Genomic DNA, 27,575 nt, shown 5'->3' with positions numbered 1-27,575 from the left:
CCCCATGACATATGTCCAACTCCAAACACATGTTGGCATACACACGTGAGGGAACACAGAAATCATCCCATGAAGAAAGGTAGGCCATACATGAAACAGCAGTAAAAAGGGTTTGGCAAAAGTGAAAGGAGGACATGCTAACATGTAGGCACAGGGAATGATGGCAACAATGACATCACACAAATCATGTCAATGGACATTCCTCACTTACAAAGGGAAAGTATTGCCCTGTACCTACACCAAAAGAGCAATGTATGTTCTGTCACATGTATGATGGCCACCTTCACATGACAGACAGTAGTGAGGCATCAGCACTCGTTACACACTGAAAACAAGTGGCCTCTGGGGGGACAGATGCCCATTTACTCACTTGAGCAAACACATGGCTGAGGACAGTTATCCAAAACAACATTTTGTTTGGGCTGTCACACTGAACAGTAGTGGACTATTGTGTACAAATTACACCCACAACAACAAACAAAATTACTTACTGATCACTGTACACAGCCATGTGTTGGCCCTGGAGAGTAAATTGTTTGTGGACTGTACTCGGTTGTGCCCTAGGTCCGTGACCTAACAGGCAAGGCACATCAGCATGCACCAACTTCCATACCTACACAAATATTTGCTCATCTTGTGTGTCACACATGGCTCATCCCCAATCTTCAGGGGGAGTTGGCCGAACTAAACACATTAACTTGACAATGTGACAAGCAGATATTTGTCCTGGACTCAACCTCTTATGGCTGCTTTGCTCCCTTCAAACACCCATCAAGCTCCATGTTGACTACTCACTCCCTTTTGTGCTAAGCTTTACTTCAAATGCCGTCACATAAGTGGCACAGGTATTTTTTCACGCACAGCTTGTTTTCTACATAGAACAAGTTTTCGCTCTTCTCACCAGAGAAGGGAACATATCATGGGGTATTCGAAGGTGATAAGAGTGTAACAGGACGAGAATGTTTATAGCAGAGAAAGGTACGGCTTTGTCTTGGAAATGCATATTGGGACCTGGCCAATTATTTTCGATGTTTTTAACACAGAGCAAGTACAGCCGGCGCTTGAATTTCACAAGATATTCGAAGGGAGAGGGAATGTTCCCAGAACCTTCCTTTTGGGTTTGTTTAAGGTATATAAGGTGGGGAAACTTGGCACTGAGGCGGAAGGAACTCATTGTGAGAGTGGATTTACTGCTCATGAGTCCCATTGGGGATTATTTCTCCTGTCTCAGCTGTCCAGGGTCCCACAGCTTGATGCTGGCAAGGACAAGGATGATGTTGGATTCGATCCCCATGGTGATGCATTTTTCATTCTTAATTATTTAGCTTTGCTGTGTACAAGTATAAATATATATATATTCACTGCACACATATTCATTGTTGAGGTATTGCACTTTTTCTACTTATTATTATTCAACTGCTGTGATTATTTTAGTATCTGCACATATTTTGCTGCATGCAAGTTGAATGCTCACATTAATATTTTTGTATGTCCTCGTTTGAGACATGGGAAGTGCCTTAATAAATTCATTATTCAGACTAAGGCCCTCATTCCGACCCTGCCACGGTAGTGGTCTCACCGCCGCTGACTGGCCGGCGGTGAAGACTGCCACATTATGAGTGTGGCAGTTTGGCCTGTGCCAAATCACCACATCCCAGCTGGTACCGATAGGGAGGTCGGACGGACGGGCTGGATATAATCATCTCTGACCCAGTGGTCCACCCAATACTGCCTGCAGTATCACGAGTCCCCTTTAAGCTAAGGATTTTGTGCCAGTAGCATTCCTGTCATTGGTAGATGACTCTTCCACCCCCCCATCTACCCAAGAGCCCCCCCTTCCCTTACTATTCTCCCACCCCCAACCTTCCCAAACCCCCAGTAACCTCTCTGCTCCCAGTAGTGATGCATACATGTGCTCACTCCCCACCCCCAATCCCCAAACTTACACCCCACCCCCCTGCATGCACACATGCACCCACACGCACCCACAGACATGCACCCCCTGACACTTACTCACTCACACTCACAACACCCTTACACTCACGCGCACGCACGCAACACCCCCAAACCCATGCTCAAATACACACTCACATGCACAACACTCACACACGCACTTACTACATTCTCCCCCATTGACATGCATACACACTCCATCCTCCCACCTCCTCCTTTCCTCAACATACATACACACACAACCCCCACCCCTGTCCTCATGCATGCACACACTCACCCTGACCCAGCATTCACATTTACCCACACACGTATCACCATCACCACATTTACACACAGACACATACGCTCGCACGCACAAACACCCCCTCCCCCATTCATGACACGCACACACAAACTCACATACATCCATTCACAGACCTCTCCCCCTCCCCTTGCAGAGGACACTTATCTTATCCGACGAGGTGGTCCTTCCTCCCTGAGGGGACAGGAGCTGGTGCTCCCACCGTCGGCAGTGCCCCCACTATCAGGACAGCCAACAGGCAGTTTTACCGGTCGTAATACGGCTGGCGGAGTCCTTTTTGCAGGGCAGGGCTGGAACTGCCACTGCACCTCCGATGGCCAGCATGACTACTGGAGGATTTCTGCCCAAATTGTGGTGGAAACTATTCAGTACTCATAATATGGTGGTCGGAGGACCACCAGCACTGGCGGACTTCTGAAGCCAGGGGCTTTTGTGGTCTTAGGCCCACCAAAGTCATAATGAGGGCCTAGGAGTGCTGCATTCTTTGCATTCTTTAGCCTTGTTCCCTCTTAGTTTGAAGCTAAGAAGAACAATTTGGTGTAGTGATTTGCAGGATATAAAGTGAAGGATTTAAAAGTGAAAAATGTTTTGCAAAAAGTCAAAGGCAGATTATCAGGTTCCATGACATTTCAGGGTGGGAAAAAGCACCCTATGATGTTCTTGTAAATTAATGGTATTATCGAGCAGGATTATGTGAAAACTGGGACGGGTTTCTCATTGATACTGAACCAAAAACTGTTTTACTCTGTTTACCGATAGTGCCAGTAGAACGGGGATGTGATTTATCTATGTTACACAGACGGAGCTGGATCCTGTTATCTGCTTATAGAAAAATGCATGAAAGGTATGTACAGTTAAAAGAAGAAAACCAGTAATTAGAGAGGTAGCTAGTTGAAGCTAAAAATAACGTAACCATGCTGTCTTGTCAGAATAAGTTATTGCAATATAAAGGCAGCTGTTCACGTTGCCCATTACAGATATCACAAATGTAGAGGTAGAGTACATCAAAAGAAAGTTCATTTAGCTATTGCGAAAGCAGGGTTAAATTTGGATCCAGAAACCTGGGATGCCAATATCTTGGATTACACAGATTTTTCAGATTCCAATGATGAGTTGGTTAAAAAAGCAAAGGGGCCAGCTTGAGCCAGACAAACAGAAAGTGGTACGTGCACAGCCTCTATTTAGACAGAAAATACATCTCATTGTATTGATGATGTGATGATTCAGAGAGAGACACAAGAACAGGTGCAGACTCAGTTGAACAGTGTTGTAGAACTCTGGCAGAGTAAAGAGTGCATGATTAATTCAGATAAGACACAAGGGCCCTCGCAAAATGTGATCAGGTGGAAGTGGTACATATATAGCAGGGCCCGAGTGGGACCAGCAGGGATAGCAGCCCTGCATGAACAGGTGGCACAGACCCCCATGCTGGATGATGAGAGGGTGCAGGAGGTACCAGAGATTAAAGAGTTATCAGTGAGGTGTAGTGAGCCATTTGAATCCTTGTCCCCTGAGGAGAGGAAGCATGTGTGGTTTACCGATGGTTCAGCCAAGAAGATGGGGGCCAAAAGACAATGGAAGGCAGTGTCATATAATCCAGTCACCAAGAAGTGGCTCTCCACTACAGGAGAAGGGAAGAGTAGTCAATATTCAGAATTGTATGCTGTATATCAGCCATTGAAACAAGAATTGCCTGGGACCTGTCACATTTATACTGATTCCTCGTCTACGTCAATGGATCAACCACCTGGCTTCCTGCATGGCATGCACATAACTGGCAAATACATTTGAAGGAGTTGAGGGGCAAAGAATTGTGGCAAGAAATTTGAGAAAAAAGCTAAAGCAAAGTACCGTTACTGTGTATCATGTAGATGCTCACTGTCCCACCAACTCACTAGAACAATGGTTTAATTCCCTTGCAAATGACAAAGCCAAAATCTCAGAGCCAGAAGTGGAGACAAAGGATTCTGGCTTGGTGGGATGGCTAAGTGGGCGCACCAAAAATGCGGACATCTGGGAGAGAAGGCCCTTAGCAGGTGGGAGGAAATTAGAGGGATGCAAATTTCCCTAGATTTGATAAAAACAGTGATCATGCAGTGTCCTATTTCTCAACACACACAACAAAGATCCGTCCCGCAAACTATCAAAGGTAATTTAGGGAGAGGGAAGTTGCCGGGCAGATTGATTATACTGGGCCAATACCGACTAGTCACAGGTGTCAATACACCTGGACAGTAGTAGACACCTATTCTGGTTACCTGATTGCTGTCCTTTGCAAACATGCCACTCAGTTTAACACCATCAAAACTCTGGACTTGTTAATGTTGTATTATGGAGTCCCACTCCAAGTCCAGAGTGACAATGGGTCACATCTTTAAGGAAAATTGGTGCAAGACTATTGCTCACAACACAATATTGAGTGGATTTATGATATTCTCCCCTTCCCCTTTGCGAATGGGTTACCACCTACTTGTAGTAGGTGGTAATTGTAATTGTTTTGTGACCGCTTTGACGGTCACAAAACAATCATAAATACCTCTGCGATTTGGTACTAGGAAGGGTCTCCCTTGACACATCCCTTCCTAATATCGAATCGGTATGTAGTTGCAAATCTTATTTGCGATTCGGTAGCAAGTTACCGAATCGCTAATCTAAATTGTTACATACCAAAACGCATCACAAAAATGTTTGGTACATCTGGACCCAAATAAGGTCAGACGCTCTAACAGTGATGGTAGCAGAGTATGATGGTTTGTGTCCTTAAGAGCCCATCATAAAGCATTTTGTCCCAGGAGAAAGTAAGTGAGAAATAGCAGGTACCCAGAGGTTGTAGTGGGGTACATGGTTAGTCCCCTAAAGAGAAAATAATTTGCAGAAAGTTTGGATCTTCACATTAGATGATACAAAGTGGAGAGAAAATGTATCCCTAAATACTTAGAATGACTTTCCCACAACCTAGGAGCTTCCCAATGATTGTTTGAGGATGTTCTCAGTGTTCTAATGACAGTGTGAATGAAATAGGTTTCATGCTTGCACAGCTTATGCAAATCACAGGTGAACTGTGATGTTTGTGAGGGTTTAGGGAGTTTGCATACTCCAAATGAAGTTGTTGAAGGAGTTTGCGTACTCTGCAGTGTGAGAGTAGGGCAGTCGTCGAACTTCACATGTGTGTGGCACTTTGTGGTAAAAGACTTGTCCACTTGGTTGTTAGTATACAGGCCCTGCAAAGTGTAAGACTCCGGAGTATATCAAAAAGTGTATGAGACACTTAGTTTCTGTAGTAATTTGTCTGGTTTAATAGGTCGATCAGGCGTGGTCGACAAGTCAGAGTGTAAGTCAAAGTGGGTGAACATTTTTTCAACTGAGATCTGGTGAGTCCTATGTGCATTAGGACAGACCCACTGATCAGTTGAGAGTAAAATTTGTGGGTCGAATTTTGCTTGTGAATCAGGGAAACTGAGAAAGAAAGAGTAGCTGCTAGAGCAAAATGCCGTCAGTGAAAAATCCGTAAGGTTTCTGAGGCGATTGTGTTACCTTACCTGCAGTAAACAGACAAATTGGGTTTTGATTTTGTTTATTGTGCGCAATAATTTTGCATTAGTTGAGTGTGAATCTGAGGATAGGAGGACAAGCTACAAGACTTTGTCAGCCGCTGTACACGTGAGTGTGACGTCATTAAAGCCGCGCTGGGATAGATTGGTTAGTAAGAAGGGTCGTGCACGGATTGGCGCACAACCGTGAAGCGCAAATGGTGAAGAAGGTTGGTTAAAGGGATTCTGAGATTGAAAATCACTTCCTGATTTGATTCAGAATAACATAAGCTCTAAAGAGTGCCTTAAGGGGAGATACGTATATTACAACACGTATAGGGGATATTGCACTGCCAGAAGGTACACCTGCTTATATTGTAATTGAAGAAAAGGGTCCTGCGCCATGACTTTGGCTGAAACAATGGTGCAACATGACAGAGAAAGATGGGAGTTTAGCGTTTCCTGCACACTGAACATTTAATTTGAGGAGCTTAGAGAATTTGAGGAGGGTGCTATACGATTTGAAACCTCCTCTAAGACCGGCACAGTTCGAGCAATCTGGGAATTAGTAGCCAGACAGCAACAGAAGTTTGAGAGGAGAATGAGAAAGGCAGAAAAGACATTAGCGGAGGCTAGATGGGACAGCGATCAGAAATTTTGGATAACCAAGACTTTGCAAGGAATTAAGGGCCAGATGTAGCAAGCAGTTTTGCCCATTCTGTGTCTATGGGAAAATGTGTTCGTACATAGGGCCCTAAGGTAATTCCCACGGTTACATAGGACAATGAGAGAGAGGAAAGGAAAGCTACCAGAAAGACAAGCAGTAGTCCCTCCAAGACTAGGGAGCAGAGATCAAAAGATTCTAGGAGATCTTTAACACTTGAGGAAGACTCAGATGATGATGAGTTTATTTTACAGTTACTAAGAAATCGTTCCCCACCATATGCAGCACAAGAGAACGGTCCAAGCACTACTGTAAATCCTTCTGCAAAACGTCCAGCATTGGGAGCATTAGACAAATGGGAAGGCAGATGGGTAAAGAAGAGAGATAAGAAGAAAAGGGATTCCACAAATCTTACTGCGAATGTGCAGCAGGTCGAAGACCAGGTAACATTTTTACCAGTGAGGGAAATTTCAGGAGGGAATTTTGTCCATGCCCCTTGGAGCAGAAGTGACATTATGTCCTTTACAAATGATTATCCCAGGTTGAGTGAGAAACCAGGAGAATCGTGCCAGCAGACAGACAGGTTTGTGAAACTTGCAAAATGCCTGTGGGAGGATTTGAACACCCTATTAGAGATAGCAGTATGACCACGGCACACAAAATAGTATAATCAAAGTTCGTATTGAGGACAAGTATCCCTGGTAGTAAGATTCAGGATGTGGAGAACAAAATAATGATGATGCACGGTTTCTTTAATTGTAGGCACAGTTTGCCACAGACTTGCGTTGTCTTCGAGAAACAGCCAATACATGTTTCGTCACACAGGTGACTTCATCAAGGCTGGGCCGTCCGGCCAGGAGAATGAGCACTGGGGAGAATCGATGATAAGGTAAGTGAGTACTATGTAGTAGATAAAGATCTTGTTGTATGTAGACTGAAATGACTCACGACGGTCGGTAAGTGGAAATCCAGTGGTAGGCAGAGTGAGTGAGCAAGGCCCTGATAAGCCTTGGGTCGGGATCCTGTGTATGGCGTGGAGCGGTCGTCAAGTCTAACAGGAACGCGTCTCGGTGTGTTAGAGATAGTAGTTCCAGCAGACTTATGGATTAAGTGCAAGAGGAGCATTGATTGGCCAACAAAGGAACCTGAAAAAGATCTGATTACAGGTGCACCATCACCCAAGGTGATGAAATACTATGATTGAATTTTTAGAAAAAGAGACTTTGACACAAAAACATTGACTGGCAGAGTATAGATAGGACAGCTAAGGAAGCGAAAGAATCAATACATGCGTACTATGAGCGAATGAGCTGAAAGACATGATTCATTTTGTGTTCAGATTTGTTGAAGGATTGAGACCTGAAATTAGCCAGATGATTTGCCTGGCAAGCGAAGCTTATTGATGAGGTATTGCAGTATGCCAAGTACTGTGATGACGAGATTGAGAGGAAGCAAAGAAAATTAAAGAAAAGGTGATGGTGATGCAGATTAAAGTGGCACAAACAGTGATGCAGGGAAAAGTTCCACAGCATCAGCAACAGCAACAGCAGGGAAATGTGGTATTACAAAATCAGTTGAGAGTTAGAGGTCGTGGAGGAATTGGAAACAGAAAGCGTTGTCCCGATTTGGGCACTGTAGTGGTTCAGAATGATGTGCAGGGAATGAAGAGAATGTTGCCATGTCACGCTTGGGGAGGGATCGGACATTGGAAGTGGGAGTGTCCGATGATGGTACATGAATGTGTTGTTGAGCAACAAGTGACATCAATTAGTTCCAAAACATGAGAGGACCAAGAATGAGGGGTCATAATCCAAATTTCCAAAGCAATGTGAATCAAATGCAGAATTTTCAACCCATACAGCGGGTGCAACTGCCACATGTGCATATGGCACAGTCACAGCCAATGCAACAGCAGCTTCAAATGGTACCTAGAAAGCAAATCCAAATACCTCAAGCCCCGATGGAGCAGCAGCAGGTGATGCTTCCTCAACACGTCACAGGTCAAAGTTTTAACCAGAGTAATAACACAGTACACCAATTCCCGTTACACAGTGAGAATGGAATAAACAATGATTGGGTGAGCAAGAGTTCGGACGAAGAGGAATGTGTGCTTGCAGCTTCCTTAGAAGTAGATCAGAAAGGTCCATATGTGAAGGGAAAAATAATGGGTCATAAAGTTTCATTCTTGGTCGACACAGGCCTACACGCTCTACAGTGAGAACTGCAGAAGTTCCAAACCTCCCCCTTTCAGGAAAAAACAGTCCAGATTGTAGGAGTAGTGAATCAGTATTTGACCAACCCAATTACAGAACCAGTTCAGGTTAAAATTGGCAACTTTAAAGAATTACACAATTTCGTAGTTTGTGATTCAAGTCCAGTATCCCTACTGGGAAGGGACTTAGGCCCTCATTCTGACCTTGGCGGGCGGCGGAGGCCGCCCGCCAAAGTCCCGCCGTCAGGTTACCGTTCCGCGGTCGAAAGACCGCGGCGGTAATTCTGACTTTCCCGCTGGGCTGGTGGGCGGTCGCCTTCAGGCCGCCCGCCAGCCCAGCGGGAAAGAGGCTTCCACGATGAAGCCGGCTCGGAATCGAGCCGGCGGAGTGGAAGCTGTGCGACGGGTGCCCCCGCGACCCCCCCTACCGCCATCCGGATCCCGGCGGTCGGACCGCCGGGATCTGGATGGCGGTAGGGGGGGTCGGAATCCCCTCGGCGGCGCAGCAAGCTGCGCCGCCTTGGAGGATTCAATGGGGCGGCGGTACACTGGCGGGAGCCCGCCAGTGGTGCCGGTCCGACCGCGGCTTTACCGCCGCGGTCGGAATCCCCATTGGAGCACCGCCGGCCTGTCGGCGGTGCTCCCGCGGTCCTCCGCCCTGGCGGTCTTTGACCGCCAGGGTCAGAATGACCGCCTTACTGTGTAAAACAAGATCCTCGATTACTTGCTCAAATGAAGGACTTGAGATACAGATGAACAGTGATGATGAGGATGACCCCGTTCTAGAGAGAGAGGCCCTCATTACACTCATGGCGGTAAATTCCGCTTACCGCCGTGCAGAAGACCGCCAACATACCGCTGCGGCCGTGGAAATCCGCTACAGGTATTAAGACCCATAGCGCGGAATCCGCCACAATACAGACACCCACACAAGTCCGCCACACCAAAGGTCAGTGATAAACTGGTGATACCAAAACCGACACCATCACGCCAACAAGGATATGCCCACACTATCACAAACCAAACCCGGTAAACCATTGGCGGTATACACCGCCGCGCTCAAAATACACACACACTAACAAAACACAGCCACATTGGACATTTAAAAATACACACACCTGATACACATACACACACCACTCCCACACACCCAATCCAATATAAAACACACACCCACATTACCCACAAACCCTTACTATCAGAAATTTGAAAGCAGGCCAGAGAGAGACACTACCAAAAACAACACCAGCATCCACAGACACACAACACCATCACCTACACAACATCCACGCACCTCAAACAACACACACCAACACATCCCCTCACACATCACAACAGACACCACCTCACACATCAGCCACACCACATCATGGCACCTCAAAAACACTCCAGGTTCTCTGAGGAGGACCTCAGGGTCATGGTGGAGGAAATCATCCGGGTAGAGCCACAGCTATTCGGATCACAGTTGCAGCAGACATCCATTGCAAGGAAGATGGAGCTATGGCGAAGAATTGTTGACAGGGTCAACGCAGTGGGACAGCATCCAAGAAAACGGGATGACATCAGGAAGAGGTGGAATGACCTATGGGGGAAGGTGCGTTCCGTCATATCCAGACACCAGATTGCTGTACAGAGGACTGGCGGTGGACCCCCACCTCCTCCCCCACAACTAACAACATGGGAGGAGCAAGTCTTGGCAATACTGCATCCTGAGGGCCTTGTAGGAGCAGCAGGAGGACTGGACTCTGGTAAGGCAAATCTTTACTACCTTATCCCCACCACCCCACCTGCATGCCATCACATACTCCCACCCTTACCCTCACGTCCATCACCCCAACAACCCACAGATACCCCACCAACACAACCTACACATCCCAAAATCAAGCCCTGCATGAAAAACCAATGCATGGACACCCATCACCCAAGCATGTCCAGTACAGAGACTCACTCATGCCGCAAAATCACCAATCACACAAGGACCAAGCCAATAATGCAAGCACTGGAGTAGAGGGTCACTCACCCATTGCACACGATGACACACACAGATACAATAACTATACATTTACACCCCAACAGGACCCCTACCTAACGTCACCGGACAGGAGGTGCCAGACATATCCAGTCCCCCCACAGAAGATACCCACAGTGATGACAGCAGCTCTGCACGCCTGGATCAAGATGACCAGTCCGGCCCATCTGGGACCTCTGGAAAGTCGGTTCCCCTGCCACTGTCACAAGCCCCCACAGAGCCTCCCCCCTCATGAAACACCAGCACAGCACCCACCCAGCGGGCCCATCTCTCTGTCCCCAGGACACGTCAATCAGCAGTGTGTCCACCACTACAGGGAACCCAGGTAACCCCACTAACACAGGACGATCAGGTACCTGGGGGCAGTGGCAGTGGGCACACGGTTCAGGGGACAAAGGCACAGGATAACAGGGAAACTGGGAGAACTGCTGTGCGACGGGGGGGGCAGGCCCAGGGAACCGACACTCCACGAGGCACTCTCCAACACCATGGGAGCTTACCATCATTCCCAGGAGACGATGGCAACGGTACTGGCCACGTTTCAGGAGATCCAGCAGCTGAAGGAGGAACACTACCTGGGGATCAGGGAGGACTTGAAGTCCATTAACACCACCCTGGTCACCATTGCAGACCTTCTCAACACCAGGAGGGACACAGTGGCACAACAAGGGGCCCCTGACACTAGCCTGGACGATGAACAGCCCTCCACCTCCGCTGGCGCTAGTGGACAGGAGGCACCGCCACAGGAACAACAGGATACCAGCACCCCACCCCCTGAAGATGGAGAACCACCCCGCAAATGGTCCCTGAGATCCAGGAACAAGACAGAGAACATTGCCAAGACACCCACAAGGAAATGAGACCCCCCCTGATTGTCACCCTTCTGTCCCACTATGTCACCCTGTCCATCCTTAAACTGCCATTGCTCCACTTCACATGCCCCTTTGGACAATGCACCTGTGAAACAAATAGACTGGACTCTGCCATGGACATTCCTCCACCATCACCCCAGCCCATTTCACAACCCACCTCCACTAGTTTGCACAGGAATAAACACACTTCAACCACAAAACAATTTGGAGTCAGTCTGTGCTTTCACAAATGTTTTATAGCAATAACTATGGAATATAGCAATGTCAATATACTTGTTCACATACCAATGTAATACAGCTGTAGGTCAGGAGTTAACCGAGCAGAGGGCACAAAGTGGGACCCAGATCTGTGAAATGGAAAGTCAAAGTGACAAGTCAGGGTCCATACACTGAGTGAAAATGACAGACTTATGCTAGCTCAAACAACAGTATGAGATGTGGGAAGCAGTTACATCTTCTTACCTGTGTCTCACTGGAAGTATTGCATGATGATGTTGTTTTGGATGTCGATATCCTCTTCTTCTGCCTCCTCTTCTTCACTGTCCACAGGCTCCACAGCTGCCACACGACCACCATCTGGCCCATCCTCCTGCAGAAAAGGCACCTGCCATTGCAAAGCCAGCTTGTGCAGCATACAGCAGGTCACGATTATCTGGCATACCTTCTTCGGTGAGTAGTATAGGGAGCCACCTGGCAGATGGAGGCACCGGAATCTGGCCTTCAGGAGGCCAAAGGTGCGTTCGATCACCCTCCTAGTTCACCCATGTGCCTCATTGTAGCATTCCTCTGCCCTTGTCCTGGGATTCCTCACTGGGGTCAGTAGCCACGACAGCTTGGGGTAACCAGAGTCACCTGCAAATGTCGAGGAATATCTGCTAGACACACACTAGCCCTTAGGGACAGCCCCATACCCAGACACCTATGTCAATTGTATTGGGACCTTGACCTCACCTATTAGCCACACACGGTGCCTCTGGAGTTGCCCCATCACATAAGGGATGCTGCTATTCCTCAAAATGTAAGCATCATGCACAGAGCCCGGATACTTGGCATTGACATGGGAGATGCACTGGTCTGCCAAACACACCATCTGCACATTCATTGAATGGTAGCTCTTCCAGTTTCTATATACCTGTTAATTCCTGTGGGGGGTACAAATGCCACATGTGTCCCATCAATGGCACCAATGATGTTGGGGATATGTCCCAGGCCATAAAAGTCACCTTTCACTGTGGGCAAATCCTCCACCTGAGGGAAAACGATATAGCTGTGCATGTGTTTCAGCAGGGCAGATAACACTCTGGACAACACGTTAGAGAACATTGGCTGGGACATCCCTGATGCCATGGCCACTGTTGTTTGAAAAGACCCACTGGCCAGGAAATGGAATACAGACAGAACCTGCACTAGAGGGGGGATTCCTGTGGGATGGCGGATAGATGAAATCAGGACTGGTTCCAACTGGGCACACAGTTCCAGGATTGTTGCACGATCAAGCCTGTATGTGACTAGGATGTGTCTCTCTTCCATTGTCGACAGGTCCACCAGGGGTCTGTACACAGGAGGATGCCGTCATCTCATCACCTGCCCCAGCAGACGTGCCCTATGGAGAGCAGCGAGCAGAGAGTCATCCAACACTGAGGTATCACAATTTGTTATTTGCAGAAAGGTTATTAATCCGCAATGTGCCGGTATCTGTCTATATTCCCGGCCCTGATAGGTGTGACGCAGTTAACATTCATCCCATGTGTCCTTCTGAAATGGCGGCTGCCTGACCTGTAAGGTGGAACAAGGGGATATGAGGTAACTGCGCTGGTGTTGTACACCGTCGCGGTGGGCGGTCGAAGACTGCGACGCAAATCTGCATTGGTTAACATTGGGCCCTATGGGTCCCAGGAGCCAATGACGATGTACACCGGCAGTGACGGTACGCACCGCTGTGAACGTGACAGCCATTTTCTGTTTGTTCACTCACTTGATACCTGACCTTCAACAGGAGAGGACCTACACTGCAAGTGCTGCTGTGACCTGTGTCTGGAAGCGACAATGGCTACAGTGTCTGGGGAAAGGGCCCCTGCCTTCACTTCGGAGGAGTTGGAGAAATTAGTAGATGGGGTCCTCCTCCAGTACACGCAACTTTAGGGTCCTCCAGGCAAACAGTTGAGTACACTGTTAGCATGCTGCATGAGCACTGCCTGTTTTGAGTGGTGTGGATGGAAGATACATTGGGGGGCTGAGGCCTGCTTGTGCAGATGGTGAGTATATGTGCATCAGGGCATGGGGGGGAACTGGGGGGCAATGAGTATGACGGTCCGGACGGGTAAGTAATTTCCTTTCCCCCTGTACCATTCGTCTAGGTCAGCGCCCACCAGAAGAAGGGTATTTGGCGTGCCATCGCCAAGGATGTCCGGACCCTGGGGGTCTACCACAGACGGAGCACCCACTGCTGTAAAAGATGGGAGGACCTGCGCCGCTGGAGCAAGAAGACGGCAGAGGCCCAGCTGGGGATGGCCTCCCAACGTGGGAGGGTTGCCCGTCGAACCATGACCCCCCTGATGTTCCGGATCCTGGCGGTGGCCTATCCGGAGTTGGATGGGCGCTTGAGGGCATCACAGCAGCCACAAGGGGGTGAGTACACTCTCATTCAGCTGACTGCGTGCATTACGCAGTGTCTGGGTGGGGGAGGTGGGCAGTGGGTTCCCCTAGGCCTGGGCGAACTTGGTAGGCAAGGTCCCTTGTGAGGCAGGCTATGTGGCACCCCAACCCCACCAGTGGTAAGAGCCATCTACACCTAGTCAGGCTCCTGTGACTTCCAAGTGTGCAGCAATTGGTCTTAGGCCTCGAACCTCATGTTCAGCTGAAATTTATAGGAACTGTCAGTGCACTGTGTAGTGCAGAGGGCTGCTCCATTTGTGTTGTGTTTGCCAACGGTAGTGGTGTTGCATGCAATGAACATGTCTTACTTCTGTCTCCCCCATCCCCCCTTTTTGTGGTCTCCCTGTTCTTGTGTGCAATAGCATCATCAGGCAGAGGAGCATTGGCACCGGAGCAGGAGGGATCTGCAACCCACTTGGCCTGGGAGGGTGAAGCAATGGAGCCTGAAGCCACCAGTGGGACATAGGGTGAGCGGAGCTCCACAGCGGGGACAGGAGCAGACAGCAGTGACAGCGACTCCTCCTCTGATGGGAGCTCCCTTGCTGTGGCGGGCACCTCTGTGCCCACCGCATCAACAGGTACAGCTGCCACCCCCCCTACCAGCACCGCCTTCCCAGCAGCCCATCAGCATGTGTCCTGTGCCCGCTCACCCAGGAGAGTGGGCATCTCCTTCGCCCCAGGCACCTCAGGCCCTGCCCCAGTCCTCCTGTCACTGTTGGGCAATCTACCATTGTGAATGCCATCCAGGGTGTAGAGAGGCATTTGCAACAAACAAATGCCTACCTGGAGGGTATTCATTCTGGGCAGGCAGCCCAACAGAGAGCATTTCAGGCTCTGGCCTCAGCACTGATGGCAGCCATTGTCCCTGTGTCCAGCCTCCCCCTCCAACTTCCATCTCCACTCACACCTGCATGCACTACATCCTCAGCCTCTACCTCCATCACTAGCACTCCCATGTCCACACACCGCTCACGTGCACTCACCACCCCACTACCATTCACACATCCCCAGTGTCCTCTTCCAGTGTGTCAGTGAGCCCTCCTTCCAAAGTAGACAAAAACAGGCACACAACCACCCAACAGCCATCCACCTCACAACAGCCTCCGGCCCATGCACCTTCACCCAAATCCAACAGACGTACACCTCCTACAACCACTACCTCTACCTCCACTCGCAAACCTCCTCCATCTTCCCGTCCCAGTGTGTCTAAAAAACTTTTCCTGGCAAGCTTTGACCTCTTCCCTTCACCTCCCCCCATCCTTCCCCTAGGGCCAGGCTTTCCAGGTCCCAGCCCAGCACCTCAGCCACCAAATCCCCAGGCACAGTGGTGGCAGCAACTGCGGGGTCATCGAGTGCGCCACCCATCAGGGCTGCCAGTGTGCCATGTAGCGAGGGCAAGGACATTCCGCCACCTGCCAAGGTGAAAAAGGTGCCCACATCCCAGAGGGAGAAGCCGAAACTACCAGCCACCAAGGGCTCAGCAAAAACAAAAGGGGATAGTGGCAAGACAACTGCAGCACCATCAAAGGTGTGGAAGGGCCAAAAGCAGAAGAGCAGGTCAGGAGAGGGCATGGTGGCACAGACTGAGGGACCACTGTCACACCTTCTGTCCATGACCACACCAACCTGTACAGCGGCGAACACCGCTAGCTGCCCCGCCACCACAACCTCCACCTACACCGCCACCTGCACCGCCCTGGACACGTCTACAGCCTCAGCGACAGTCCCCAGCCTCTTCCCCAGTGGGCAGCCATCCGAGGCTGCAGGAGACGTCCTGTTTTGTCCCTCAGCAGGTGCTGACCCATGCATCGCTGCCAGCACCACCATCACAGGCACCGCTGCAAACACCGCCGCCACAGACACCGCCACAAGCACCGCCGCCACAGACACCGCCGCAAGTACCGCCACCGGCCCGTGGCGTCCTCGGACACTGGCACCACCGCTAACATGGCTACCATCCCAAGTGGTCAGTTGTCTGAGGCTGGAGGTGAGGTAGTGGACCCTGGGCAGCTTCCATGAGGCATGACTGCCATCACTGTGTGCACCTGCAGGTGGAATGCAAAGCCACAGCAGTGTGGGGTATGTCTCTGCCTCCATGGCGTATCATGCTACCTGAACCTCACCAATCTCGTGCCACGCACACCCAGGTGAGGGAATTGTACCGGCCACACTGCACGTGTAGCACTCTGGGCACCAGGCCCCCTCCAGAACCAGTGGAGTATCACATCCACTACCTCAGTCCTTGGCAGGATGAAGCACTCTGGGCACCAGGCCCCCTCCAGAACCAGTGGAGGCTGTTATCCACTTGAGAGACTGTGGCTTTGCACTCCCCAGGATAAAGCAGTGGGCAAACCACCCACTGGAGAGACTTGAGAGACTGTGGCTTTGCACTCCCCAGGATAAAGCAGTGGGCAACCCACCCACTGGAGAAACTTGAGAGACTGTGGCTTTGCACTCCCCAGGATACAGCAATGGACAAGGAGCCCCCTCGTACAGCAGTGGCGTCGTGCATTCATCAGGCTGAGGTGCCCCCCTCCCCCTGAGGTGCCTGTGTATTTTCGATCTGATGCCCCAGCAGTGTTCTCTCCGTTTCCAGTCAGGTATCATGTGTGGGCTTCGCCCATGCATTTTGGGCCCAGTGGTCCACGGACAATGATTGGTACGCTATCTGGACATATGTAGTTGGTGTACATATTTGTATATACTGAATTTTGACTTTTGACTACTGGATTTTTAATGATTACAATTGTTACAATCATTTCCTTTTGTCCTTGCGTTCTTCCAGGGGGTGGGAGGCTGTATATGTAATGTTGCTGCATGTACTTGTGTGTATGGTGTTGTGTGTGAAGTTGAGAGTGGGGATGTTGCGTGTTGCATGTGTGTGTCACTCTCTTTCCTCCCCGTCCCCTGTGTTGTAGGTGCAGTACTCACCGTAGTCGCCGCCGCTACCGCTCGTACTCCTGGTAGAAGAGGAGATAAACCAACATGGGTAACACCATGGTGTCCTGGTTCCTCGTTGGGTGTCGAGAGGTGAGTGTTTTCCCTCTGTGTACTGTTTCCACCATACTTTTGATAGCGTTGGTTCCACCCCGAAAAAGGTGGCGGATTGGCCTTTTGAAATACAGTTGGCGGTACATTGTCTTCCGCCTGTCTGTTGGCGGTTACCGCCACAGTGTTTGTTTCTACCGCCGTGGCTGTCTCAGTGTTAAAGTGGCTGTCTATGTTGGCGGTTTCTGCCACGGTCGTAATCCCATTTTCTTTATCCGCCGGCCTGTTTGCGGTATTACTGCCGCTTTAACACCGACTGCCAGGGTTGTAATGAGGGCCAGAGTGTGAGATGATACATGAGGAGTACCCCCTGATTAGTTTCTTTCCAGTTTTTACAGTAAAGTATCTTCTTTCTGACTTACAAGGGGTGTGGGAGTTGACAGAAAGAGACATTGGTCTGATAAAGGGAGTTAAGCCAGTTAAGGTTCAGGTAAAGCCAAACTCAATTCTCCAGTACTACATGACAAAGGACTTAATTGAACAGGTTGCTCTCATAATTGCAGAATTTGTGCACCAAGGGGTTTTGAAAGAAGTGTTGAGCAGTCCATATAACTCACCGATAATGGGATTAAGAAACCCATGTAGGAAAGTTCGCATTGTGCAAGATTTGAGGAAAATAAATGACATTGTGATTAAATGTTGTCCTGTAGTGCCAAATCCAGCCGTGATTTTGTTTCCGATTCCTTGTGATGCTAAATGGCTCACAGTTATAGATTTGTAACAAGCATTCTTTTCTGTGCCTCTTCATGAGGATAGTCAATTTCTCTTCTGTTTTAAATTTTTAGATCTACTGTTGGTGTAGAATTCCTCAAAGGTTTTCTGAATCACCTTCCATATTCAACCAGATCTTGAAAACAAACCTGGCGTCATTGGAAATGCCTTTCCAATCGATATTGGTACAGTACTTTGATGATTTGTTGATTGCGTCCAAAACAAAGGAAGAGTGCATATATGACACAATTGTCTTACTGAACCATTTAGGAAAGAATGGTCATAAAGTATCTCCAACTAAACTACAATATTGTCAGAAAGAAGTGAAATATTTGGGTCACCAGATCGAGAAGGGAATTAGGAAAATATACTGACAAAGGGTCACAGTCATATTGCAGATGAGTCCCCCAGCCACACAGAGGGATGTCAGGATGTTTTGGGGAATGGTAGGCTACTGCCGCCAGTGGATTCCCAAATTTTCAGTCATTTCAAAGCCATTGCAGAGGCTGACTCACAAGGAAGTCACTGATCCCCTAGTATTAGATAAGGCCTGCATGAAAGCATTTTCTGAATTGAAAGAAAGTTTGTGCAAAGCCATGGCTTTGGGAATGCCTGACTACAACAAAAACCTTCATGTTGTTCTGTCATGAGTGTGATGCATGTTCTTTGTCTGTCTTGACTCAAGTCCATGGTGGTGTAAACCGCTTAGTAGCATATTTTTCAGCTACTTTGGACCCAGTTGCAGCAGCTTTACCAGGCTTTTTGCATTCAGTCACTGCGGTTAAACAGAGCCTCGCAATGTTTGAAGGCATTGTGATGAGACATCCCCTGACTATAATGGTCCCTCATTCCATTGAAGTTTTACTCACACAAACAAAGACGCAGTACCTAACAGGTGTGAGGCTGACTCGCTGTGAGACGAGCATCCTAGGGTCCAGTGCTTAATCTGGCAACCTTGCTCCCAAATGAAAATATTGAAATTAAAAATTGGAAGATATTGAGCATAACTGTCTTGAAGTAACTGATCTGTGCACAAAACCGAGACCCGATATTAGAGACATCCGATTGGAAGAGAATGACCAAATTATCTTTGTTGATGGTTCCTGTCTAAGGGACAATACGGGAATAATGAGAGCAGGATCTGCTTTGTGCAAGTTTCTGGTATACTTTAAGCGTCCTGGCTTTGAGGAGTATACTCTGCTACAGTAGAGGAACTGGTAGCTCTACTTGAGCATGCCATGTTTCTGCGCAGCTTAAAGTTCCCATCTATACGGATAGCCATTATGGATTTGGAATAGTTTATGATTTTGTCCTGTTGTGGTCTCAGAGAGCTTTCCTGACCTTTTGTGGTTCACCAGTAAGAGATGGTGAGAGAATTCAGTAGTTGTGGCAAGCTATCCAAATGCCTGAAAAGATTGATGTGGTGAAATGCAGTGCACATCTGAAATCACAAGATTTGTGCCAGTGGGAAATGGATATGCAGATCAAGTTGCAAGGTTTTGCGCATTGAACTCTATATATCATTCAAAGAGAAGTGGGAATTGTTACCTGAGGAAGATGAGACATGTCCAAGTTATGCATTACATGTTATAGATACTTTGGAAGAGCTGAATACATTGCGAAACAATGTTGATAGGGATGAGAAAAGATCATGGGCCAAAATGAAATGTATACAGCGTCAGGATGAACTGTGGATTTCAGAAGAAGCAAAACAAAAGGATGATGGACGGAGTGCTGAACAATGCAAACACTCACCCCCAGTCACAGATCTGGGTTTAATCCATCGTTCTTTTGCTTACCATGCCACCCCAGTTTGGACCCAGCCATATGCAAATCAGTCTTATCCCTGTTCCTCATGGGAACAGTCCTGCCTGATCTGCCAAGCCAGGTACTCCCTGGACTGGAAACAAGCATCCTGGGACCGGTTTCAGGGTTTCACCCTTCATCAGCCAGGCTAGCTTGAATCCAGTGATGTTGATTTCAGAAGAGGGCCAATTGGTACTGCTGAACAGCTTGTAGACTCAAATGGCTAGATATTATCATGGCCAAGCACATGTTGGGAGGATGCAATAATTCAATTGTTCAAGCAGAATTTGTTCAATCCAAAGTTTAGACAGGTTGCTGAAGCAGTTTGCCATTGTTGCGCCATTTGTCAATAAATGAACGCGGAAAAAGGGACAGTGGTCAATTTGAGCCACATTGGAAGAGCAGGCGGTCGATTCACCAGAATGCAGATTGATTTTATTGAGATTGCTGTGTGTGGAGGATTGAGATATGTATTGGTGATTGTCTGCATCTTTAGCCATTGGATTGAAGCTTACCCTACATGAAGAAATGACAGCCTCACAGTAGCAAAATTACTGCTCAGGGAACTGACACCACGTTTTGGGTTTCTGATCTCTTTAGAATCAGATAGAAGAAGTCACTTCAATAATGAAGTAATTAAATTACTATGTTCAGCCTTAAACATTGAGCAGAAGTTGCATTGTAGTTACCGCCCTGAAGCATCAGGATTTGTGAAACAGATGAATGGTACCCTGAAATCAAGAATAGCGAAAATGTGTGAGTTCAAGAATCTGAAATGGCCTGACGCACTCCTGTTAGTTCTGATGACAATGGGAAACACACCCGACAGGAAGACAGGACTGTCCCGCATGATATCCTCATGGGCAGAGCAATGAGGTTGCCAGCGGTTCCTGCAAATGCTCTTGTGAACATGAAGGATGATAAGTTGTTGAACTACTGCAAGGGTCTGGCTGATGTGGTTAGCTCTTTGTCTCATCAGGTGGAAACCACCACACTGCAACCGTCTCAAGATCAAGGACACAACCTGAGAGCGGGTGACTGGGCTATGATCAGAAAACACATGAGGAAGATGTGTTTTGAGCCTTGGTGGAAAGGCCCTTTCCAGGTAGTTTTGAGAACTACCACAGCTGTGAAGTGTGCTGCAGTTCCTAACTGGATCCACGCAAGCCATACGAGAAAAGTGGCATGTCCTTTGGACAATAAAGAGGAATTGTTGAGAGTACAAAAAACGACCAGACCAACCTCAGAGCCGGAAAGAAGAGAAAGAGGAACTGAGACCGGATCTGAGCAAATCGAAAGCAGTCAGCCACTCCTGTGAGAGATGAAGGAGAAGACCTACAGGAAAGTGAAAGTGAACCAATCTCAAATGAGGCAGCAGGAGAGTCTAGCCAGGAGAGGGTTCCCCCAGAAGTAGACGGTCTTGAGAGACAAACAGAGCAAACAACAGATCCCGAGGGGGAAGGAGTTGAGGCGGATCAAAGCAACTGTGGTCTGACTCCTCCTGAACCAGTTGCGGGTCCGTCAAGAGAAAGTCCTGCAGATCAAGAGGAGTTACACATTCAATATGGAAAAGAGCATTAACAAAAGGTCCACTGAGAGGAGATAAGTGGCCAGAATCACAAGCAAAGAGACAAGAAACAATTACAATGTCAACTATTGAGGAGGAAGTAGATAGGCCAAAGAGAGAAGATCTGAGTGAAGGAGAATTGAATGGAGATCGAAAGCTGAAAAGAAATAGAATTGCAAGTCGAAGGTACGCTGGACCTGAATGGGTGTATGCACCAACAAGTGAATGGCAAAGATAATTTTTGTCTTTTTGTTTTGATCGAGACATTCAAGGTCAATATTTTGACCCTTGAGGGAAACCAATGAACTGAACTGTTGAATCTATTCAATGAGCGAAGTGCAAAGAAAAGAAAAGAGACTTTTGAAAGTAACCAGAAAAGGCTTTTGATAACCTGATTTAACAAGATAACCTGATTTGACAAGCTGCTAAACCGTTTTTGACAACCTTACTGATTTTGACTAAAAGATCCTGGAAATAAGAATGAATCCTCTAAATATTAGCTGAAGAAGATTGAAAATGTGTTTTTGATTTTTGCTGCATAGATATAATTTTCTCTTCTACTTTCTGATTCATTAAAGATCATGAGAAACATTAGCCAGCCAGGTAGGAAGGATAGGTGCTATAAGAACATGAGTAATGGATTGGCGATTGTATGCTTGATTGTGGGAATGACTGTCTTTGACAAGAGTAAAGCTATCCTTACTTCAGCTTTAGAAACAACTACTGCACTCACAGAAATAGAGAACTTCAGGTTAGATGAGAAATATCTGCACGTCGGTAATGCACAAAGAAAAATTTCTTCTAATGTTTTTTATTGTTTATTGAGTGAGTATGTTGAGACGATGGATGCGAGACATTGTTATGTTTACACACAGATTCCTTCATCAGTCGAGGAAGGAGTTACCTATCATAGTTTGCCCCTCACTTATGGGACAAGTTGTAGTCTGCTACTCACAAGATTCTCTAACCAGCAGTACATTCATTATTTCTATTCTAAATACAACGTTGTGTTTTCGTTTGTCCCCATAACTAAGTACTTAAGTAGAGTAGCTAAACAGAACACTATAGAATTTGTGAGAGGGTTATTTGAGCCTACACTAACCTTTGGCACTGCATATGCACATAGAAACAATCTGACATGCTTGCTTACACCACTAGAAAAGAGCTTCTTAGATCAGACAGACGACAGGAGAAAGGCTTTAAAGGAGAAGTTAGAAAAAGGCTTAGAGAAAAGAACATTTAGAAATGATTATGCATTTAGTGAAATAAAAACACAAGGGATGTTAGCTTTAGATGCACAACACATAGGAAAGCTTTGTATATGTAGACCTAAATCTAGTACTGATACGTTTTTTTGTGGAAACGAGTGAGTGTAGACATGTGTTTTTGTTTCAGAGTAAGTGGACATTTATGTTGAATGGACAGGATCCAGAGATATCTGGAATTTATTACACTTGTGGGTCAAATGCTTACTACCGTCTTCCAAGTGGATGGTATGGCACGTGTTACTTGGGGATAGTTTTACCAAAGATATTTCAACTTGAGGACTTGAAGAGATTACCGAAAATGACAGAGCTGTAGGAGTAAGGGACCTGTCATGGGGCAAAGACACGCATTGACAATGATGAAAAATGCACATATTGACTAGTTCAGAGATTTATCTCTATACCCATTCCTAATCTAGTCAATGGACTGAGGCTTTCAGGGTAAACTTTGCCACTACAGCGTCATATTGACTAAATGACAGGATCTGAAGGTCTATAGGGAGTGGGCACAGTATCACAGTGCAGAGCCACAGTGACTCTCCCACACCCTGGAGAATGTCCCATACTGGAGGATAAATTTGACAGGCAGTGATCTCCGCAGGCTGAGCATACATAACCTACATGACACTCAAGCTTCCATCACTTCCATTCATGACAGTACATCATGTGGCAATCATCAATGTGGCATGTTGATATCCTGGAGGGCACAGTGAGTCATGATATGCCCCTCAAATAACAGTTTGGCAAGGCCAGATGTGGAGTGAAAGATCTGTGGGACAATACACATTGCTTACAATATCCTTCAATGACTCAAACAAGATGCATACACAACTCATGCTGTCATGCACATACAGGTTGTGTGACATTTACAACCATCATATCCAAAGAAATGACATTGTATGGCAGTAAAGTCTCCTTGCCTAGATATATACATCCAACACAAGAAGGATCTAGGCCTCAAAACACATCACACAACACAATGTGAATGTCCAAAACATGTAGCACTTTTCTCTAACACCTGCACCATGTACATCCCAATGATGCCACACAACCTACAACAACAGGCACGCAAGGGGTACATTGTAGCCTGTGAGGAGGGAAAGGATGGTGTTGAATAGAGTCAATTATGCCTATGAGAGTTTTACCTGCTCCTCTAGTGAATCACAGAGCTGACCATACAGCGGGAGGACCTGGTTTAAGAGCTCCTCCAGTTCCTGTGGAGAGAAGCCAGGGGCTCTTTCACCTGCTATCCATGGCATGATTGCCCCCAGAGGCGGCACACAGCAGCTAAAGTGGTGGAGGTGTTGATGGCAGGAGTCAAGTGACTGATTTTGCAAAACGTGGCATACATGTATGCCATGTACGCGGTCATTACCACCGATGGCCACAGCCATTATCCGCGACCACCACAGGCAACAACATTAGCCTATGGCTTTGTCCACCATGGTTAGTCCCACCCACCACGTGAACGACATCCCCCGGGGGGTGGTTCCTAATGACCAGTGTAGTAGGTCAGGCATCTGCCATTTTGGAAAATCTTGGAAATACAATATATTGCCCTGTTAAATATGTCACAACAACAATACATGTGTAGAATCATCATACACATCTTAAATCAGTCTTGTTGTCTGGTGTAGTGTGTTGCAGGACACAGATGGCATATGACGGCACTGCACTGTCCAACACTGCTGATGGTATTTTTGGTGGTCGGAAAAGACTGTTACATTTCAAGGGGCAATTGAGTAGCAGATAGTTGGATGTTGCCATCCATGTTGTGGACACTTGTTTTGTCAACATGGGGTCACATTTGACCCTTGTGTGGTTGACAGCTGTGATGTGTACTGGTTATAATGTATTTTCAGTCTGAAATGCTTTGTCACATGATTTTGTGGGAATACATCAAGTATGTTGGTGTAGACGCAATGACTAATGCTCCCACTCATGTATTTTCAAAAAAAGGTACCCTGGGAAAGGGAGAATACAACAAGCTCCAGTGTACCCTCCATTGCCAGACCCTCAAACCATGGAGGAACTCCACATAATACAACCGCACAGTCTGAATAGGCAAACGATAGTGGACTCATGCCGTCAGCTGGAACCAGATCTGATGACTAAAACCAGTAATCCAACTTGCATACCATCCATTGTTCAAATCATGGCATTATTACACTTCCTGGCCACAGGGTCCTTCCAACATACAGTGGCCATATTTAATGGTATGTCCCAAAGTGAGGGTTTACGCAATGTGAAGGCTAACTTCTATTGTTTTGCCCACCTCCCACGTGTGGTGGGAGCCATTGATAGCACACATATCACAATTGGAAAAATGCCCATTCTATCAATGTAGAAGTTGTCTGTTTATCTGTTCTCCATATTTCAAATGTCTGTGGCGGTTTTCCCAGATCAGCGCATGATTCCTTTATAATGCGGAACATCACCATAATCCAGCTGATGTCACAACTGCAACCAGAGAGTGTCTGGCTGGTTGGTAAGTCACATCTGTCCTGATTGTGTGTGAGCAATGTCAGTTGCTACAATCATGAGGTGAGTGACTCATTGCTGCTCTTATGTCCCATTCCTAAACATGAGACTCAGCATAAGCAAATCGTCCCTGGTTATTGATGCCGCTGAGGAATCCAACTATGTCAGGGGAAATCTGTATCAATGCAGGCCGATGGAAAAACACGTGCGCAGTGGAGCGGGCTTTTGGGCTCCTGAAGACCAGATTCCGCTGTCTGGACAGGACTGGTGGAGCCCTCCTCTATTCACCCTGGGAAAGTGTGTCAGATCACTGTGGTATGCTGCATGCTCCACAACATCGCCCTGCGGAAGAATATCCCATACATCCCAGAGGAGGAGCAGCCTGCAGTGCCACCGGGTGAGAATCCTGAAATGCCAAATGATGATGACAGTGGTGAAGAGAAAGGAGCTGCCTTGCAACAAGATCTCATTGACAGCTTCTTCTCATAAGTGTAAGTATGTTATGTGATGTCATGAATATGACTGTACAATGTATTGTAGTTGCGAGAATCTTTGAAGTTTATTCTTTGAAATAATTAGGGATACTGAGGCAAAATCAGCCACATGCTGTTTGATGAGATAGCTTTAGACACGACCCCACCTTGATAATGTTGCATTGTGACTTGTGTCATATGTATGGTTTCATGCCTATACTCCTTGATTTGTTCTTTGTTCAGTTACCTTCACCATGACATCTTCATGTGAGCTTTTCAGATTTGTGACATTGGCAGGTAGGTGATGCTGTTCTGACAAACAAAGTGGGCATGAATTTTTACAGGGAATGTAGGTCACAGAGTTTGGATGTTGAAGACCTGAACCAAGACAGCTTGCACTGTAATAGGATGGACGTTTAGAAGACTCCATTGGACTTGTTTCTTAACCTATGTTGGCCCTGATGCATCATGTGTGTCATCAAGTGGTCAGAAAATATGTAGGTGTAGGCCACAACCATGTAAATTATTCTTCACATTAACTAAGCACTTTTTGGTATGGCATGTATGCAGCTGTTAATGTGTTTCAACATTGTAGGCCAAAGTGTCTGTGCCAAATCACTGACATATGTTTGTGGCATATCACCAGATGCATGAGCACTGGACTGCAATGACCCTGTGATCAGAAACTGTTGCACTACCATCTGTCTGAGTCTTGCATTATATGATGATAGATTACTTTGGTGTGGTAGGCAATATGGCTACAGCTGATGATATCAACCACTTTAATGTTTGCTTATTCTATAGGAAAATGTCTGACAAATCCCTTCCTTACATGCTCTAGAGGTCTGTACCTGTAAATATGTTCTTTTACCCAGAATAATTCCGTCTTGTAGGATTTGCTATATTTCTGATATATTGACAGCCTATGTGCTGAACAATGTAATACAATTTCTTCTTTGACAAGACACTTGTATGTATGTGTTTGTGTGGAATGGTTGTAATCCTGAGCTGGACACTGTCTACATGCAACATATCCCATCTTGAATGGTTGACATGGTCTGACATAGCTACATGGCAAAATATGAAATAAAAGACAACAGACAATGAGTAAGTGACGGGTGAATTTATTGGGAAGCTACAACTAACAGAAAATATATGTGACATGACTCAACAAAAATTCAAATGTGAAGGGGTCGATCAGGGGGAATGAAATCATTGGAGTGGATGCCACAACATTGGAAGTCCAAAGTCCAGAGCATTCCTCCCATTGGAAATGGAAAGTGCTTCAGGATCAATCCACAGAGTGAATGTGCAACACACAAAGGAAGACATTAAGGAAGAGGATTCTTGCTGGCAGTGGTGGGTGTCTTGTTATTCGCACCTCCTGAATTCTTGAAGGGACGTCCTTGCTTGCGAGGGGTGGGGGATCAGCTGCTGCAGAGGAATTAGCTGCTGCAGTTGTTTGTGCCTCTGTCAGGGCCTTCCTTCCTGTGTCTGCCACAGATGTAGTTTGGCACAATGAACTTGCCACACAGGAAGGGATAGATGTTGGGACTAAAGCCCTGATCAGTGTGTTGCTAATCTCCTGCAGCACCCCCGTTAGAATGCCCACTTTGGTATTATGGACATCCATTTCGTCAATCATGACCCTCTGCAACTGCTTAATGTCCCGGAGTTCAGTCAACACCTTATCCATCACCCCTTGGGACTCTTGATAAACCCCTGTGATGTGGCTGATGGTGTCTTGGCAGACAGCAGCCTCAGTGGCCTCACTCTGCAGGCCAACAGAATCACTCCCATGCATCCCACCCCCACAAGCCTGTGCCCTTGGCACAGGGTGCACTCTCCAACTTGGTCCTGGACCCTCAGTGTCTGGAGTGTTGAGTTGCACCTCAGGATCCAGGACTGGGGGGCACAAGGTGGTGGAAACTGTGCTAGGTACACAGGTTGGGGGTGCATCATTGACTGGGATGTTGAAGCAACAGGGCTAGGAGGTGACATTGTGGGT

Source organism: Pleurodeles waltl, chromosome 2_1 (genome assembly GCF_031143425.1).
Source record: "Pleurodeles waltl isolate 20211129_DDA chromosome 2_1, aPleWal1.hap1.20221129, whole genome shotgun sequence".
Classification (NCBI taxonomy): Eukaryota; Metazoa; Chordata; class Amphibia; order Caudata; family Salamandridae; genus Pleurodeles; species Pleurodeles waltl.
This window is presented reverse-complemented; position numbering follows the sequence as displayed.